This window comes from Anas acuta, chromosome W, assembly GCF_963932015.1.
Source record: "Anas acuta chromosome W, bAnaAcu1.1, whole genome shotgun sequence".
In the NCBI taxonomy this organism is placed as follows: Eukaryota; Metazoa; Chordata; class Aves; order Anseriformes; family Anatidae; genus Anas; species Anas acuta.
In genome coordinates, this window is record NC_089016.1 from 8,152,815 (window position 1) to 8,170,040 (window position 17,226).

The window sequence follows — 17,226 nt, forward strand, 5'->3', positions numbered from 1 at the left end:
CCAGAAGTGTCCCCAGAGGAAGGCTTTGGGTACAAGTGAACTCCCCAGGGGAGCCTTTATGCAGCCCCACATGCAACTGGACCCTCCGGGTTCACTCTTTCACCGCAAACCTAAATATAGCACTCGGCACAATGGGAGAAGACTGGAAAAGTGGGCCTCACAAAACGCATTGCGATTCCCCTGGGACCATCCAAAAGTGCCCCCAAAGGAAGGCTTTGGGTACAAGTGAACTCCCCAGGGGAGCCTTTACTCAGCCCCACATGCAACTGGACCCTCTGGGTTCGCTGTTTACGAGCAAGCCTTAATAGAACCCTAGCCAGCATGGCAGAAGACTGAAAACTCGGGCCACAAAAAAAGCGTTTCAAGCCCCATTCACCCATCCAGAAGTGCCCCCAAAGGAAGGCTTTGGGTAAAACTGAACTCCCCAGGGGAGCCTTTATGCAGCCCCACATGCAACTGGACCCTCCGGGTTCGCTCTTTCACAGCAACCCTAAATATATCCCTCGCCCGCATGGCAGACGATTGAAAAATCAGGACCCAGAAAACGTGTTACAAGCCCCATTCGCCCATCCAGAAGTGCCCCCAGAGGAAGGCTTTGGGTACAAGTGAACTCCCCAGGGGAGCCTTTATGCAGCCCCACATGCAACTGGACCCTCCGGGTTCACTCTTTCACCGCAAGCCTAAATATAGCCCACGGCGCAATGGGAGAAGACTGAAAAACGGGCCTCAGAAAACGCATTGCGATTCCCCTTGGACCATCCAAAAGTGCCCCCAAAGGAAGGCTTTGGGTACAAGTGAACTCCCCAGGGGAGCTTTTATGCAGCCCCACATGCAACTGGAACCTTTGGGTTCCCTCTTTCCGAGCAACACTAAACATAGCCCTAGCCAGCATGGCATACGACTGAAAACTCGGGCGCCAGAAAACGCATTCCGATCCCCTTTTGCCCATTCAAAAGTGCCCCCAGAGGAAGGCTTTGGGTACATCTGAACTTCCTAGGGTAGCCTTTATGCAGCCCCACATGCAACTGGACCCTCCGGGTTCACTCTTTCACCGCAATCCTAAATGTATCCCTCGGCGCAATGGGAGAAGACTGAAAAAGCGGGCGACAAAAAAGAGTTTCAAGCCCCATTTACCCATCCAGATGTGCCCCCAAAGGAAGGCTTTGGGTACAAGTGAACTCCCCAGGGGAGCCTTTATGCAGCCCCACATGCAACTGGACCCTCCTGGTTCGCTCTTTCCGAGCAACACTAAACATAGCCCTAGCCGGCATGGGAGACGACTGAAAACTCGGGCCACAGAAAACGCTTTCCGAGCCCCATTCGCCCATTCAAAAGTGCCCCCAGAGGAACGCTTTGGGTACAAGTGAACTCCCCAGGGGAGCCTTTACGCAGCCCCACATGCAACTGGACCCTCCGGGTTCGGTGTTTCCGAGCAACCCTCAATATATCTCTAGCCAGCATGGCAGAAGACTGACAACTCGGGCCACAGAAAAAGAGTTTCAAGACCCATTCACCCATCCAGAAGTGCCCCCAAAGGAAGGCTTTGCGTACAAGTGAACTCCCCAGGGGAGCCTTTATGCAGCCCCACATGCAACTGGACCCTCCGGGTTCGCTCTTTCAGAGCAACAGTAAACATAGCCCTAGCCGGCATGGGAGACGACTGAAAACTCGAGCCCCGGAAAACGCGTTACAAGCCCCATTCGCCCATCCAGAAGTGCCCCCAGAGGAAGGCTTTGGGTACAAGTGAACTCCGCAGGGGAGCCTTTACGCAGCCCCACATGCAACTGGACCCTCCGGGTTCACTCTTTCACAGCAAACCTAAATATAGCCCTCGGCGCAATGGGAGAAGACTGAAAAAGCGGGCCTCAGAAAACGCATTGCGATTTCCCTGGGACCATCCAAAAGTGCACCCAAAGGAAGGCTTTGGGTACAACTGAACTCCTCAGGGGAGCCTTTATGCATCTCCACATGCAACTGGACCCTCCTGTTTCGCTGTTTCCGAGCAACCCTAAATATAACACTAGCCAGCACGGCAGAAGACTGACAAGTCGGGCCACAGATAAATCGTTTCAAGCCTCATTCACCCATCCAGAAGTGCCCCCAAAGGAAGGCTTTGGGTACAACTGAACTCCCCAGGGGAGCATTTATGCAGCCCCACATGCAACTGGACCCTCCGGGTTCACTCTTTCACCGCAAGCCTAAATGTATACCTCGGCGCAATGGGAGAAGACTGAAAAAGCGGGCGACAAAAAATAGTTTCAAGCCCCATTTACCCATCCAGATGTGCCCCCAAAGGAAGGCTTTGGGTACAAGTGAACTCCCCAGGGGAGCCTTTATGCAGCCCCACATGCAACTGGACCCTCCTGGTTCGCTCTTTCCGAGCAACACTAAACATAGCCCTAGCCGGCATGGGAGACGACTGAAAACTCGGGCCACAGAAAACGCTTTCCAAAGCCCTTTCGCCCATTCAAAAGTGCCCCCAGAGGATGGCTTTGGGTACAAGTGAACTCCCCAGGGGAGCCTTTACGCAGCCCCACATGCAACTGGACCCTCCGGGTTCGCTGTTTACGAGCAACCCTAAATATATCCCTAGCCAGCATGGCAGAAGACTGAAAACTCGGGCCACAGAAAAAGAGTTTCAAGCCCCGTTCGCCCATCCAGAAGTGCCCCTAAAGGAAGGCTATGGGTACAAGTGAACTCCCCAGGGGAGCCTTTATGGAGCCCCACATGCAACTGGACCCTCCGTATTCGCTCTTTCACAGCAACACTAAATATAACCCTACCCCGCATGGCAGACGACTGAAAACTCGGGCCCCAGAAAACGCGTTACAAGCCCCATTCGCCCATCCAGAAGTGTCCCCAGAGGAAGGCTTTGGGTACAAGTGAACTCCCCAGGGGAGCCTTTATGCAGCCCCACATGCAACTGGACCCTCCGGGTTCACTCTTTCACCGCAAACCTAAATATAGCACTCGGCACAATGGGAGAAGACTGGAAAAGTGGGCCTCACAAAACGCATTGCGATTCCCCTGGGACCATCCAAAAGTGCCCCCAAAGGAAGGCTTTGGGTACAAGTGAACTCCCCAGGGGAGCCTTTACTCAGCCCCACATGCAACTGGACCCTCTGGGTTCGCTGTTTACGAGCAAGCCTTAATAGAACCCTAGCCAGCATGGCAGAAGACTGAAAACTCGGGCCACAAAAAAAGCGTTTCAAGCCCCATTCACCCATCCAGAAGTGCCCCCAAAGGAAGGCTTTGGGTAAAACTGAACTCCCCAGGGGAGCCTTTATGCAGCCCCACATGCAACTGGACCCTCCGGGTTCGCTCTTTCACAGCAACCCTAAATATATCCCTCGCCCGCATGGCAGACGATTGAAAAATCAGGACCCAGAAAACGTGTTACAAGCCCCATTCGCCCATCCAGAAGTGCCCCCAGAGGAAGGCTTTGGGTACAAGTGAACTCCCCAGGGGAGCCTTTATGCAGCCCCACATGCAACTGGACCCTCCGGGTTCACTCTTTCACCGCAAGCCTAAATATAGCCCACGGCGCAATGGGAGAAGACTGAAAAACGGGCCTCAGAAAACGCATTGCGATTCCCCTTGGACCATCCAAAAGTGCCCCCAAAGGAAGGCTTTGGGTACAAGTGAACTCCCCAGGGGAGCTTTTATGCAGCCCCACATGCAACTGGAACCTTTGGGTTCCCTCTTTCCGAGCAACACTAAACATAGCCCTAGCCAGCATGGCATACGACTGAAAACTCGGGCGCCAGAAAACGCATTCCGATCCCCTTTTGCCCATTCAAAAGTGCCCCCAGAGGAAGGCTTTGGGTACAACTGAACTCCCCAGGGGAGCCTTAATGCAGCCCCACATGCAACTGGACCCTCCGGGTTCGCTCTTTCCGAGCAACACTAGATATAACCCTAGCCGGCATGGGAGGCGACTGAAAACTCGGGCCACAGAAAAAGCGTTTCAAGCCATTTCAGCCATCCAGAAGTGCCCCCAAAGGAAGGCTTTGGGTACAAGTGAACTCCCCAGGCGAGCCTTTATGCAGCCCCACATGCAACTGGACCCTCCGTATTCGCTCTTTCGCAGCAACCCTAAATATAACCCTGGCCTGCATGGCAGACGACTGAGAAATCGGGCTCCAGAAAACGTGTTACAAGCCCCATTCGCCCATCCAGAAGTGCCCCCAGAGGAAGGCTTTGGGTACAAGTGAACTCCCCAGGGGAGCCTTTATGCAGCCCCACATGCAACTGGACCCTCCGGGTTCACTCTTTCACCGCAAGACTAAATATATCCCTCGGCGCAATGGGAGAAGACTGAAAAAGCGGGCCTCAGAAAACGCAATGCGATTCCCCTTGGACCATCCAAAAGTGCCCCCAAAGGAAGGCATTGGGTTCATTTGAACTCCCCAGCAGGGCCTTTATGCAGCCCCACATGCAACTGGACCCTCCGGGTTCGCTGTTTCCGAGCAACCCTATATATAACACTAGCCAGCATGGGAGACAACTGAAAACTCGGGCCACAGGAAACGCATTAAAAGCCTCATTCTCCCATCCAGAAGAGCCCCCAAAGGAAGGCTTTGGGTACAAGTGAACTCCCCAGGGGAGCCTTTATGCAGCCCCACATGCAACTGGACCCTCCGGATTCGCTCTTTCCAAGCAACAGTAAACATAGCCATAGCCGGCATGGGAGAGGACTGAAAACTCGGGCCCCAGAAAACGCTTTCCGAGCCCCTTTCGCCCATTCAAAAGTGCCCCCAGAGGAACGCTTTGGGTACAAGTGAGATCCCCAGGGGAGCCTTTATGCAGCCCCACATGCAACTGGACCCTCCGGGTTCGCTGTTTCCGAGCAACCCTTAATATAACACTAGCCAGCATGGCAGAAGACTGAAAACTCGGGCCACAGAAAAAGAGTTTCAAGACACATTCACCCATCCAGAAGTGCCCCCAAAAGGAAGGCTTTGGGTTAAAGTGAACTCCCCAGGGGAGACTTTCTGCAGCCCCACATGCAACTGGACCCTCCGGGTTCACTCTTTCACCGCAAGCCTAAATATATCCCTCGGCGCCATGGGAGAAGACTGAAAAAGTGGGCCTCTGAAAACACATTGCGATTCCCCGTGGACCATCCAAAAGTGCCCCCAAAGGAAGGCTTTGGGTACAAGTGAACTCCCCAGGGGAGCCTTTATGCAGCCCCACATGCAACTGGACACTCCGTATTCACTCTTTCACAGCAAACCTAAATATAACCCTGGCCCGCATGGCAGACGACTGAAAAATCAGGACCCAGAAAACGCGTTACAAGCCCTATTAGCCCATCCAAAAATGCCCCAAAAGGAAGGCTTTGGGTACAAGTGAACTCCCCACAGGAGCCTTTATGCAGCCCCACATGCAACTGGACCCTCCGGGTTCACTCTTTCCGAGCAACAGTAAACATAGCCCTAGCTGGCATGGGAAAGGATTGAAAACTCGGGCCCCAGAAAAAGCTTTCCGAGCCCCTTTCACCCATTTAAAAGTGCCCCCAGAGGAAGGCTTTGGGTAGAAGTGAACTCCCCAGGGGAGCCTTTACGCAGCCCCACATGCAACTGGACCCTCCGTGTTCGCTGTTTACGAGCAACCCTAAATATAACCCTAGCCAGCATGGCAGAAAACTTGAAAACTCGGGCCACAGAAAAAGAGTTTCAAGCTCCGTTCTCCCATCCAGAAGTGCACCTAAAGGAAGGTTTTGGGTACAACTGAACTCCCCAGGGGAGCCTTTATGCAGCCCCACATGCAACTGGACACTCCGTAATCGCTCTTTCTCAGCAACCCTAAATATAACCCTGGCCCGCATGGCAGACGACTGAAAAATCAGGACCCAGAAAACGCGTTACAAGCCCTATTCGCCCATCCAAAAGAGCCCCCAGAGGAAGGCTTTTGGTACAAGTGAACTCCCCAGGGGAGCCTTTATGCAGCCCCACAAGCAACTGGACCCTCCGGGTTCACTCTTTCACCGCAAACCTAAATATAGCCCTCAGCGCAATGGGAGAAGACTGAAAAAGCGGGCCTCAGAAAACGCATTGCGATTCCCCTTGGACCATCCAAAAGTGCCCTCAAAGGAATGCTTTGGGTACATCTGAACTCCCCAGGGGAGCCTTTATGCAGCCCCACATACAACTGGACCCTCCGGGTTCGCTGTTTCCGAGCAACCCTAAATATAACACTAGCCAGCATGGCAGAAGACTGAAAACTCGGGCCACAGAAAAAGCGTTTCAAGCCTCATTCACCCATCCAGAAGTGCCCCCAAAGGAAGGCTTTGGGTACAAGTGAACTCCCCAGGCGAGCCTTTATGCAGCCCCACATGCAACTGGACCCTCCGGGTTCGCTCTTTCCGAGCAACAGTAAAGATAGCCCTAGCCGGCATGGGAGAGGACTGAAAACTCGGGCCCCAAAAAACGCTTTCCGAGCCCCTTTCGCCCATTCAAAAGTGCCGCCAAAGGAAGGCTTTGGGTACAAGTGAACTCCCCAGGGGAGCCTTTACGCAGCCCCACATGCAACTGGACCCTCTTTATTCGCTCTTTCCGAGCAACCCTTAATATATCCCTAGCCAGCATGGCAGAAGACTGAAAACTAGGGCCACAGAAAAAGCGGTTCAAGCCCCATTCAGCCATCCAGAAGTGCCCCCAAAGGAAGGCTTTGGGTACAAGTGAACTCCCCAGGGGAGCCTTAATGCAGCCCCACATGCAACTGGACCCTCCGGGTTCGCTCTTTCCGAGCCACACTAGATATAACCCTAGCCGGCATGGGAGGCGACTGAAAACTCGGGCCACAGAAAAAGCGTTTCAAGCCATTTCAGCCATCCAGAAGTGCCCCCAAAGGAAGGCTTTGGGTACAAGTGAACTCCCCAGGGGAGCCTTTATGCAGCCCCACATGCAACTGGACCCTCCGTATTCGTTCTTTCGCAGCAACCCTAAATATAACCCTGGCCTGCATGGCAGACGACTGAGAAATCGGGCTCCAGAAAACGTGTTACAAGCCCCATTCGCCCATCCAGAAGTGCCCCCAGAGGAAGGCTTTGGGTACAAGTGAACTCCCCAGGGGAGCCTTTATGCAGCCCCACATGCAACTGGACCCTCCGGGTTCACTCTTTCACCGCAAGACTAAATATATCCCTCGGCGCAATGGGAGAAGACTGAAAAAGCGGGCCTCAGAAAACGCAATGCGATTCCCCTTGGACCATCCAAAAGTGCCCCCAAAGGAAGGCATTGGGTTCATTTGAACTCCCCAGCAGGGCCTTTATGCAGCCCCACATGCAACTGGACCCTCCGGGTTCGCTGTTTCCGAGCAACCCTATATATAACACTAGCCAGCATGGGAGACAACTGAAAACTCGGGCCACAGGAAACGCATTAAAAGCCTCATTCTCCCATCCAGAAGAGCCCCCAAAGGAAGGCTTTGGGTACAAGTGAACTCCCCAGGGGAGCCTTTATGCAGCCCCACATGCAACTGGACCCTCCGGATTCGCTCTTTCCAAGCAACAGTAAACATAGCCATAGCCGGCATGGGAGAGGACTGAAAACTCGGGCCCCAGAAAACGCTTTCCGAGCCCCTTTCGCCCATTCAAAAGTGCCCCCAGAGGAACGCTTTGGGTACAAGTGAGATCCCCAGGGGAGCCTTTATGCAGCCCCACATGCAACTGGACCCTCCGGGTTCGCTGTTTCCGAGCAACACTTAATATAACACTAGCCAGCATGGCAGAAGACTGAAAACTCGGGCCACAGAAAAAGAGTTTCAAGACACATTCACCCATCCAGAAGTGCCGCCAAAGGAAGGCTTTGGGTTAAAGTGAACTCCCCAGGGGAGACTTTCTGCAGCCCCACATGCAACTGGACCCTCCGGGTTCACTCTTTCACCGCAAGCCTAAATATATCCCTCGGCGCCATGGGAGAAGACTGAAAAAGTGGGCCTCTGAAAACACATTGCGATTCCCCGTGGACCATCCAAAAGTGCCCCCAAAGGAAGGCTTTGGGTACAAGTGAACTCCCCAGGGGAGCCTTTATGCAGCCCCACATGCAACTGGACACTCCGTATTCACTCTTTCACAGCAATCCTAAATATAACCCTGGCTTGCATTGCAGACGACTGAAAAATCAGGACCCAGAAAACGCGTTACAAGCCCTATTAGCCCATCCAAAAATGCCCCAAAAGGAAGGCTTTGGGTACAAGTGAACTCCCCACAGGAGCCTTTATGCAGCCCCACATGCAACTGGACCCTCCGGGTTCACTCTTTCCGAGCAACAGTAAACATAGCCCTAGCTGGCATGGGAAAGGATTGAAAACTCGGGCCCCAGAAAAAGCTTTCCGAGCCCCTTTCACCCATTTAAAAGTGCCCCCAGAGGAAGGCTTTGGGTAGAAGTGAACTCCCCAGGGGAGCCTTTACGCAGCCCCACATGCAACTGGACCCTCCGTGTTCGCTGTTTACGAGCAACCCTAAATATAACCCTAGCCAGCATGGCAGAAAACTTGAAAACTTGGGCCACAGAAAAAGAGTTTCAAGCTCCGTTCTCCCATCCAGAAGTGCACCTAAAGGAAGGTTTTGGGTACAACTGAACTCCCCAGGGGAGCCTTTATGCAGCCCCACATGCAACTGGACACTCCGTAATCGCTCTTTCTCAGCAACCCTAAATATAACCCTGGCCCGCATGGCAGACGACTGAAAAATCAGGACCCAGAAAACGCGTTACAAGCCCTATTCGCCCATCCAAAAGAGCCCCCAGAGGAAGGCTTTTGGTACAAGTGAACTCCCCAGGGGAGCCTTTATGCAGCCCCACAAGCAACTGGACCCTCCGGGTTCACTCTTTCACCGCAAACCTAAATATAGCCCTCAGCGCAATGGGAGAAGACTGAAAAAGCGGGCCTCAGAAAACGCATTGCGATTCCCCTTGGACCATCCAAAAGTGCCCCCAAAGGAATGCTTTGGGTACATCTGAACTCCCCAGGGGAGCCTTTATGCAGCCCCACATACAACTGGACCCTCCGGGTTCGCTGTTTCCGAGCAACCCTAAATATAACACTAGCCAGCATGGCAGAAGACTGAAAACTCGGGCCACAGAAAAAGCGTTTCAAGCCTCATTCACCCATCCAGAAGTGCCCCCAAAGGAAGGCTTTGGGTACAAGTGAACTCCCCAGGCGAGCCTTTATGCAGCCCCACATGCAACTGGACCCTCCGGGTTCGCTCTTTCCGAGCAACAGTAAAGATAGCCCTAGCCGGCATGGGAGAGGACTGAAAACTCGGGCCCCAAAAAACGCTTTCCGAGCCCCTTTCGCCCATTCAAAAGTGCCGCCAAAGGAAGGCTTTGGGTACAAGTGAACTCCCCAGGGGAGCCTTTACGCAGCCCAACATGCAACTGGACCCTCTTTATTCGCTCTTTCCGAGCAACCCTTAATATAACACTAGCCAGCATGGCAGAAGACTGAAAACTAGGGCCACAGAAAAAGCGGTTCAAGCCCCATTCACCCATCCAGAAGTGCCCCCAAAGGAAGGCTTTGGGTACAAGTGAACTCCCCAGGGGAGCCTTTATGCAGCCCCACATGGAACTTGACCCTCCGGATTCGCTGTTTCCGAGCAACCCTAAATATAATACTAGCCTGCATGGCAGAAGACTGAAAACTCGGGCTACAGAAAATGCGTTTCAAGCCTCATTCACCCATCCAGAAGTGCCCCCAAAGGAAGGCTTTGGGTACAAGTGAACTCCCCAGGGGAGCCTTTATGCAGCCCCACATGAAACTGGACCCTCCGGGTTCGCTCTTTCCGAGCAACAGTAAACATAGCCCTAGCCGGCATGGGAGACGACTGAAAACTCGGGCCCCAGAAAACGCTTTCCGAGCCCCTTTCGCCCATTCAAAAGTGCCCCCAAAGGAAGGCTTTGGGTACAAGTGAACTCCCCAGGGGAGCCTTTATGCAGCCCCACATGCAACTGGACCCTCCGGGTTCACTCTTTCCGAGCAACCCTTAATATAACACTAGCCAGCATGTGAGACGACTGAAAACTAGGGCCACAGAAAAAGCGGTTCAAGCCCCATTCACCCATCCAGAAGTGCCCCCAAAGGAAGGCTTTGGGTACAAGTGAAATCCCCAGGGGAGCCTTTATGCAGCCCCACATGCAACTGGACCCTCCGGGTTCGCTGTTTCCGAGCAACCCTAAATATAACACTAGCCTGCATGGCAGAAGACTGAAAACTCGGGCCACAGAAAAAGCGTTTCAAGCCTCATTCACCCATCCAGAAGTGCCCCCAAAGGAAGGCTTTGGGTACAAGTGAACTCCCCAGGGGAGCCTTTATGCAGCCCCACATGGAACTGGACCCTCCGGATTCGCTCTTTCTGAGCAACAGTAAACATAGCCCTAGCCGGCATGGGAGAGGACTGAAAACTCGGGCCCCAAAAAACGCTTTCCGAGCCCCTTTCGCCCATTCAAAAGTGCCCCCAGAGGAACGCTTTGGGTACAAGTGAGCTCCCCAGGGGAGCCTTTATGCAGCCCCACATGCAACTGGACCCTCCGGGTTCGCTGTTTCCGAGCAACCCTTAATATAACACTAGCCAGCATGGCAGAAGACTGAAAACTCGGGCCACAGAAAAAGAGTTTCAAGACACATTCACCCATCCAGAAGTGCCCCCAAAGGAAGGCTTTGGGTACAAGTGAACTCCCCAGGGGAGACTTTCTGCAGCCCCACATGCAACTGGACCCTCCGGGTTCACTCTTTCACCGCAAGCCTAAATATATCCCTCGGCGCCATGGGAGAAGACTGAAAAAGCGGGCCTCAGAAAACACATTGCGATTCCCCGTGGACCATCCAAAAGTGCCCCCAAAGGAAGGCTTTGGGTACAAGTGAACTCCCCAGGGGAGCTTTTTTGCAGCCCCACATACAATTGGACCCTCCGGGTTCTCTCTTTCCGAGCAACACTAAACATAACCCTAGCCAGCATGGGAGGCGACTAAAAACTCGGGCCCCAGAAAACGCATTCCAATCCCCTTTTGCCCATTCAAAAGTGCCCCCAGAGGAAGGCTTTGGGTACAAGTGAACTCCCCAGGGGAGCCTTTACGCAGCCCCACATGCAACTGGACCCTCCGGGTTCGCTCTTTCCGAGCAACACTAAATATAACACTAGCCAGCATGGCAGAAAACTGAAAACTCGGGCCACAGAAAAAAAGATTCAAGCCTCAATCACCCATTCAGAAGTGCCCCCAAAGGAAGGCTTTGGGTACAACTGAACTCCCCAGGGGAGCCTTTATGCAGCCCCACATGCAATTGGACACTCCGTATTCACTCTTTCACAGCAATCCTAAATATAACCCTGGCTTGCATTGCTGACGACTGAAAAATCAGGACCCAGAAAACGCGTTACAAGCCCTATTAACCCATCCAAAAATGCCCCAAAAGGAAGGCTTTGGGTACAAGTGAACTCCCCACAGGAGCCTTTATGCAGCCCCACATGCAACTGGACCCTCCGGGTTCACTCTTTCCGAGCAACAGTAAACATAGCCCTAGCTGGCATGGGAAAGGATTGAAAACTCGGGCCCCAGAAAAAGCTGTCCGAGCCCCTTTCACCCATTTAAAAGTGCCCCCAGAGGAAGGCTTTGGGTAGAAGTGAACTCCCCAGGGGAGCCTTTACGCAGCCCCACATGCAACTGGACCCTCCGTGTTCGCTGTTTACGAGCAACCCTAAATATAACCCTAGCCAGCATGGCAGAAAACTTGAAAACTCGGGCCACAGAAAAAGAGTTTCAAGCTCCGTTCTCCCATCCAGAAGTACACCTAAAGGAAGGTTTTGGGTACAACTGAACTCCCCAGGGGAGCCTTTATGCAGCCCCACATGCAACTGGACACTCCGTAATCGCTCTTTCTCAGCAACCCTAAATATAACCCTGGCCCGCATGGCAGACGACTGAAAAATCAGGACCCAGAAAACGCGTTACAAGCCCTATTCGCCCATCCAAAAGAGCCCCCAGAGGAAGGCTTTGGGTACAAGTGAACTCCCCAGGGGAGCCTTTATGCAGCCCCACATGGAACTGGACCCTCCGGATTCGCTCTTTCCGAGCAACAGTAAACATAGCCCTAGCCGGCATGGGAGAGGACTGAAAACTCGGGCCCCAGAAAACGCTTTCCGAGCCCCTTTCACCCATTCAAAGTGCCGCCAAAGGAAGGCTTTGGGTACAAGTGAACTCCCCAGGAGAGCCTTTACGCAGCCCCACATGCAACTGGACCCTCCGGGTTCGCTCTTTCCGAGCAACCCTTAATATAACATTAGCCAGGATGGCATAAGACTGAAAACTAGGGCCACAGAAAAAGCGGTTCAAGCCCCTTTCGCCCATTCAAAAGTGCCCCCAGAGGAAGGCTTTGGGTACAAGTGAACTCCCCAGGGGAGCCTTTATGCAGCCCCACATGCAACTGGACCCTACCGGGTTCGCTGTTTACGAGCAACCCTGAATAGAACCCTAGCCGGCATGGGAGGCTACTGAAAACTCGGGCCACAGAAAAAGCGTTTCAATCCCCATTCAGCCATCCAGAAGTGGCCCCAAAGGAAGGCTTTGGGTACAAGTGAACTCCCCAGGCGAGCCTTTATGCAGCCCCACATGCAACTGGACCCTCCGGGTTCGCTCTTTCCGAGCAACAGGAAACATAGCCCTAGCCGGCATGGATGACGACTGAAAACTCGGGCTCCAGAAAACGCTTTCCGAGCTACTTTCGCCCATTCAAAAGTGCCGCCAAAGGAAGGCTTTGGGTACAAGTGAACTCCCCAGGGGAGCCTTTATGCAGCCCCACATGCAGCTGGACCCTCCGTATTCGCTCTTTCTCAGCAACCCTAAATATAACCCTGGCCCACATTGCAGACGACTTAAAAATCGGGCCCCAGAAAACGCGTTACAAGCCCCATTCGCCCATCCAGAAGTGCCCCCAGAGGAAGGCTTTGGGTACAAGTGAACTCCCCAGGGGAGCCTTTATGCAGCCCCACATGCAACTGGACCCTCCGGGTTCACTCTTTCACCGCAAACCTAAATATATATCCCTCGGCGCAATGGGAGAAGACTTAAAAAGAGGGCCTCAGAAAACGCATTGCGATTCCCCTGGGACCATCCAAAAGTGCCCCAAAAGGAAGTCTTTGCGTACAACTGAACTCCCCAGGGGAGCCTTTACGCAGCCCCAAAAGCAAGGGGACCCTCCGTGTTCGCTGTTTACGAGCAACCCTAAATATATCCCTAGCCAGCATGGCAGAAAACTGAAAACTCGGGCCACAGAAAAAGAGTTTCAAGCCCCGTTCGCCCATACAGAAGTGCACCTAAAGGAAGGCTTTGGGTACAACTGAACTCCCCAGGGGAGCCTTTATGCAGCCCCACATGCAACTGGGCCCTCCGTATTCGCTCTTTCACATTAACCCTAAATATAACCCTGGCCCTCATGGCAGACGACTGAAAAATCGGGCCCCAGAAAACGCGTTACAAGCCCCATTCGCCCATCCAGAAGTGCCCCCAGAGGAAGGCTTTGGGTACAAGTGAACTCCGCAGGGGAGCCTTTATGCAGCCCCACATGCAACTGGACCCTCCGGGTTCACTCTTTCACCGCAAACTTAAATATAGCCCTCGGCGCAATAGGAGAAGACTGAAAAAGCGAGCCTCAGAAAACGCATTGCGATTCCCCTGGGACCATCCAAAAGTGCCCCCAAAGGAAGGCTTTGGGTACAAGTGAACTCCCAGGGGAGCCTTTACGCAGCCCGACATGCAACTGGACCCTCCGGGTTCGCTCTTTCCGAGCAACCCTTAATATAACACTTGCCAGCATGGCAGAAGACTGAAAACTAGGGCCACAGAAAAAGCGGTTCAAGCCCCAATCACCCATCCAGAAGTGCCCCCAAAGGAAGGCTTTGGGTACAAGTGAACTCCCCAGGGGAGCCTTTATGCAGCCCCACATGGAACTGGACCCTCCGGATTCGCTCTTTCCAAGCAACAGTAAACATAGCCCTAGGCGGCATGGGAGAGGACTGAAAACTCGGGCCCCAGAAAACGCTTTCCGAGCCCCTTTCACCCATTCAAAGTGCCGCCAAAGGAAGGCTTTGGGTACAAGTGAACTCTCCAGGAGAGCCTTTACGCAGCCCCACATGCAACTGGACACTCCGGGTTCGCTCTTTCCGAGCAACCCTTAATATAACACTAGCCAGGATGGCAGAAGACTGAAAACTAGGGCCACAGAAAAAGCGGTTTAAGCCCCTTTCACCCATTCAAAAGTGCCCCCAGAGGAAGGCTTTGGGTACAAGTGAACTCCCCAGGGGAGCCTTTATGCAGCCCCACATGCAACTGGACCCTCCGGGTTCGATCTTTCCGAGCAACAGGAAACATAGCCCTAGCCGGCATGGATGACGACTGAAAACTCGGGCTCCAGAAAACGCTTTCCGAGCTACTTTCGCCCATTCAAAAGTGCCGCCAAAGGAAGGCTTTGGGTACAAGTGAACTCCCCAGGGGAGCCTTTATGCAGCCCCACATGCAACTGGACCCTCCTGGTTCGCTCTTTTCGAGCAAAACTAAACATAGCCCTAGCCGGCATGGGAGAGGACTGAAAACTCGGGCCCCAGAAAACACTTTCCGAGCCCCTTTTGCCCATTCAAAAGTGCCCCCAGAGGAAGGCTTTGGGTACAAGTGAGCTCCCCAGGGGAGCCTTTATGCAGCCCCACATGCAACTGGACCCTCCGGGTTCGCTGTTTCCGAGCAACCCTTAATATAACACTAGCCAGCATGGCAGAAGACTAAAAACTCGGGCCACAGAAAAAGAGTTTCAAGCCCCATTCACCCATCCAGAAGTGCCCCCAAAGGAAGGCTTTGGGTACAAGTGAACTCCCCAGGGGAGCCTTTATGCAGCCCCACATGGAACTGGACCCTCCTTATTCGCTCTTTCACAGCAACCCTAAATATATCCCTCGCCCGCATGGCAGACGACTGAGAAATCGGGCTCCAGAAAACGTGTTACAAGCCCCATTCGCCCATCCAGAAGTGCCCCCAGAGGAAGGCTTTGGGTACAAGTGAACTCCCCAGGGGAGCCTTTATGCAGACCCACATGCAACTGGACCCTCCGGGTTCACTCTTTCACCGCAAGCCTAAATATATTCCTCGGCGCCATGGGAGAAGACTGAAAAAGCGGGCCTCAGAAAACACATTGCGATTCCCCGTGGACCATCCAAAAGTGCCCCCAAAGGAAGGCTTTGGGTACAAGTGAACTTCCCAGGGGAGCTTTTATGCAGCCCCACATACAACTGGACCCTCCGGGTTCTCTCTTTCCGAGCAACACTAAACATAACCCTAGCCAGCATGGGAGGCGACTAAAAACTCGGGCCCCAAAAAACGGATTCCAACCCCTTTTGCCCATTCAAAAGTGCCCCCAGAGGAAGGCTTTGGGTACAAGTGAACTCCAGAGGGGAGCCTTTATGCAGCCCCACATGCAACTGGACCCTCCGGGTTCGCTCTTTCCGAGCAACACTAAATATAACACTAGCCAGCATGGCAGAAGACTGAAAACTCGGGCCACAGAAAAAAAGTTTCAAGCCTCATTCACCCATTCAGAAGTGCCCCCAAAGTAAGGCTTTGGGTACAATTGAACTCCCCAGGGGAGCCTTTATGCAGCCCCACATGCAACTGGACCCTCCGGGTTTGCTCTTTCCGAGCAACAGTATACATAGCCCTAGCCGGCATGGGAGAGGACTGGAAGCTCGGTCCCCAGAAAACACTTTCCGAGCCCCTTTCGCCCATTCAAAAGTGCCGCCATAGGAAGGCTTTGGGTACAAGTGAACTCCCCAGGGGAGCCTTTACGCAGCCCCACATGCAACTGGACCCTCCGGGTTCGCTCTTTCCGAGCAACCCTTAATATATCCCTAGGCAGCATGGCAGAAATCTGAAAACTCGGGCCACAGAAAAAGAGTTTCAAGCCCCATTCGCCCATCCAGATGTGCCCCTAAAGGAAGTCTTTGGGTACAACTGAACTCCCCAGGGGAGCCTTTATGCAGCCCCACATGCAACTGGACACTCCGTATTCACTCTTTCACAGCAATCTTAAATATAACACTGGCCCGCATGGCAGACGACTGAAAAATCAGGACCCAGAAAACGCGTTACAAGCCCTATTCGCCCATCCAAAAATGCCCCCAAAGGAAGGCTTTGGGTACAAGTGAACTCCCCAGGGGAGCCTTTATGCAGCCCCACATGCAACTGGACCCTCCGGGTTCACTCTTTCCGAGCAACAGTAAACATAGCCCTAGCCGGCATGGGAAAGGATTGAAAACTCGGGCCCCAGAAAAAGCTTTCCGAGCCCCTTTCACCCATTTAAAAGTGCCCCCAGAGGAAGGCTTTGGGTAGAAGTGAACTCCCCAGGGGAGCCTTTACGCAGCCCCAGAAGCAACTGGACCCTCCGTGTTCGCTGTTTACGAGCAACCCTAAATATATCCCTAGCCAGCATGGCAGAAAACTTGAAAACTCGGGCCACAGAAAAAGAGTTTCAAGCCCCGTTCGCCCATCCAGAAGTGCACCTAAAGGAAGGATTTGGGTACAACTGAACTCCCCAGGGGAGCCTTTATGCAGCCCCACATGCAACTGGACACTCCGTAATCGCTCTTTCTCAGCAACCCTAAATATAACCCTGGCCCGCATGGCAGACGACTGAAAAATCAGGACCCAGAAAACGCGTTACAAGCCATATTCGCCCATCCAAAAGAGCCCCCAGAGGAAGGCTTTTGGTACAAGTGAACTCCCCAGGGGAGCCTTTATGCAGCCCCACATGGAACTGGACCCTCCGGATTCGCTCTTTCCAAGCAACAGTAAACATAGCCCTAGCCGGCAGGGGAGAGGACTGAAAACTCGGGCCCCAGAAAACGCTTTCCGAGCCCCTTTCGCCCATTCAAAGTGCCACCAAAGGAAGGCTTTGGGTACAAGTGAACTCCCCAGGAGAGCCTTTACGCAGCCCCACATGCAACTGGACCCTCCGGGTTCGCTCTTTCCGAGCAACCCTTAATATAACACTAGCCAGGATGGCATAAGACTGAAAACTAGGGCCACAGAAAAAGCGGTTCAAGCCCCTTTCGCCCATTCAAAAGTGCCCCCAGAGGAAGTCTTTGGGTACAACTGAACTCCCCAGGGGAGCCTTTACGCAGCCCCACATGCAACTGGACCCCCCTGGTTCGCTCTTTTCGAGCAAAACTAAACATAGCCCTTGGCG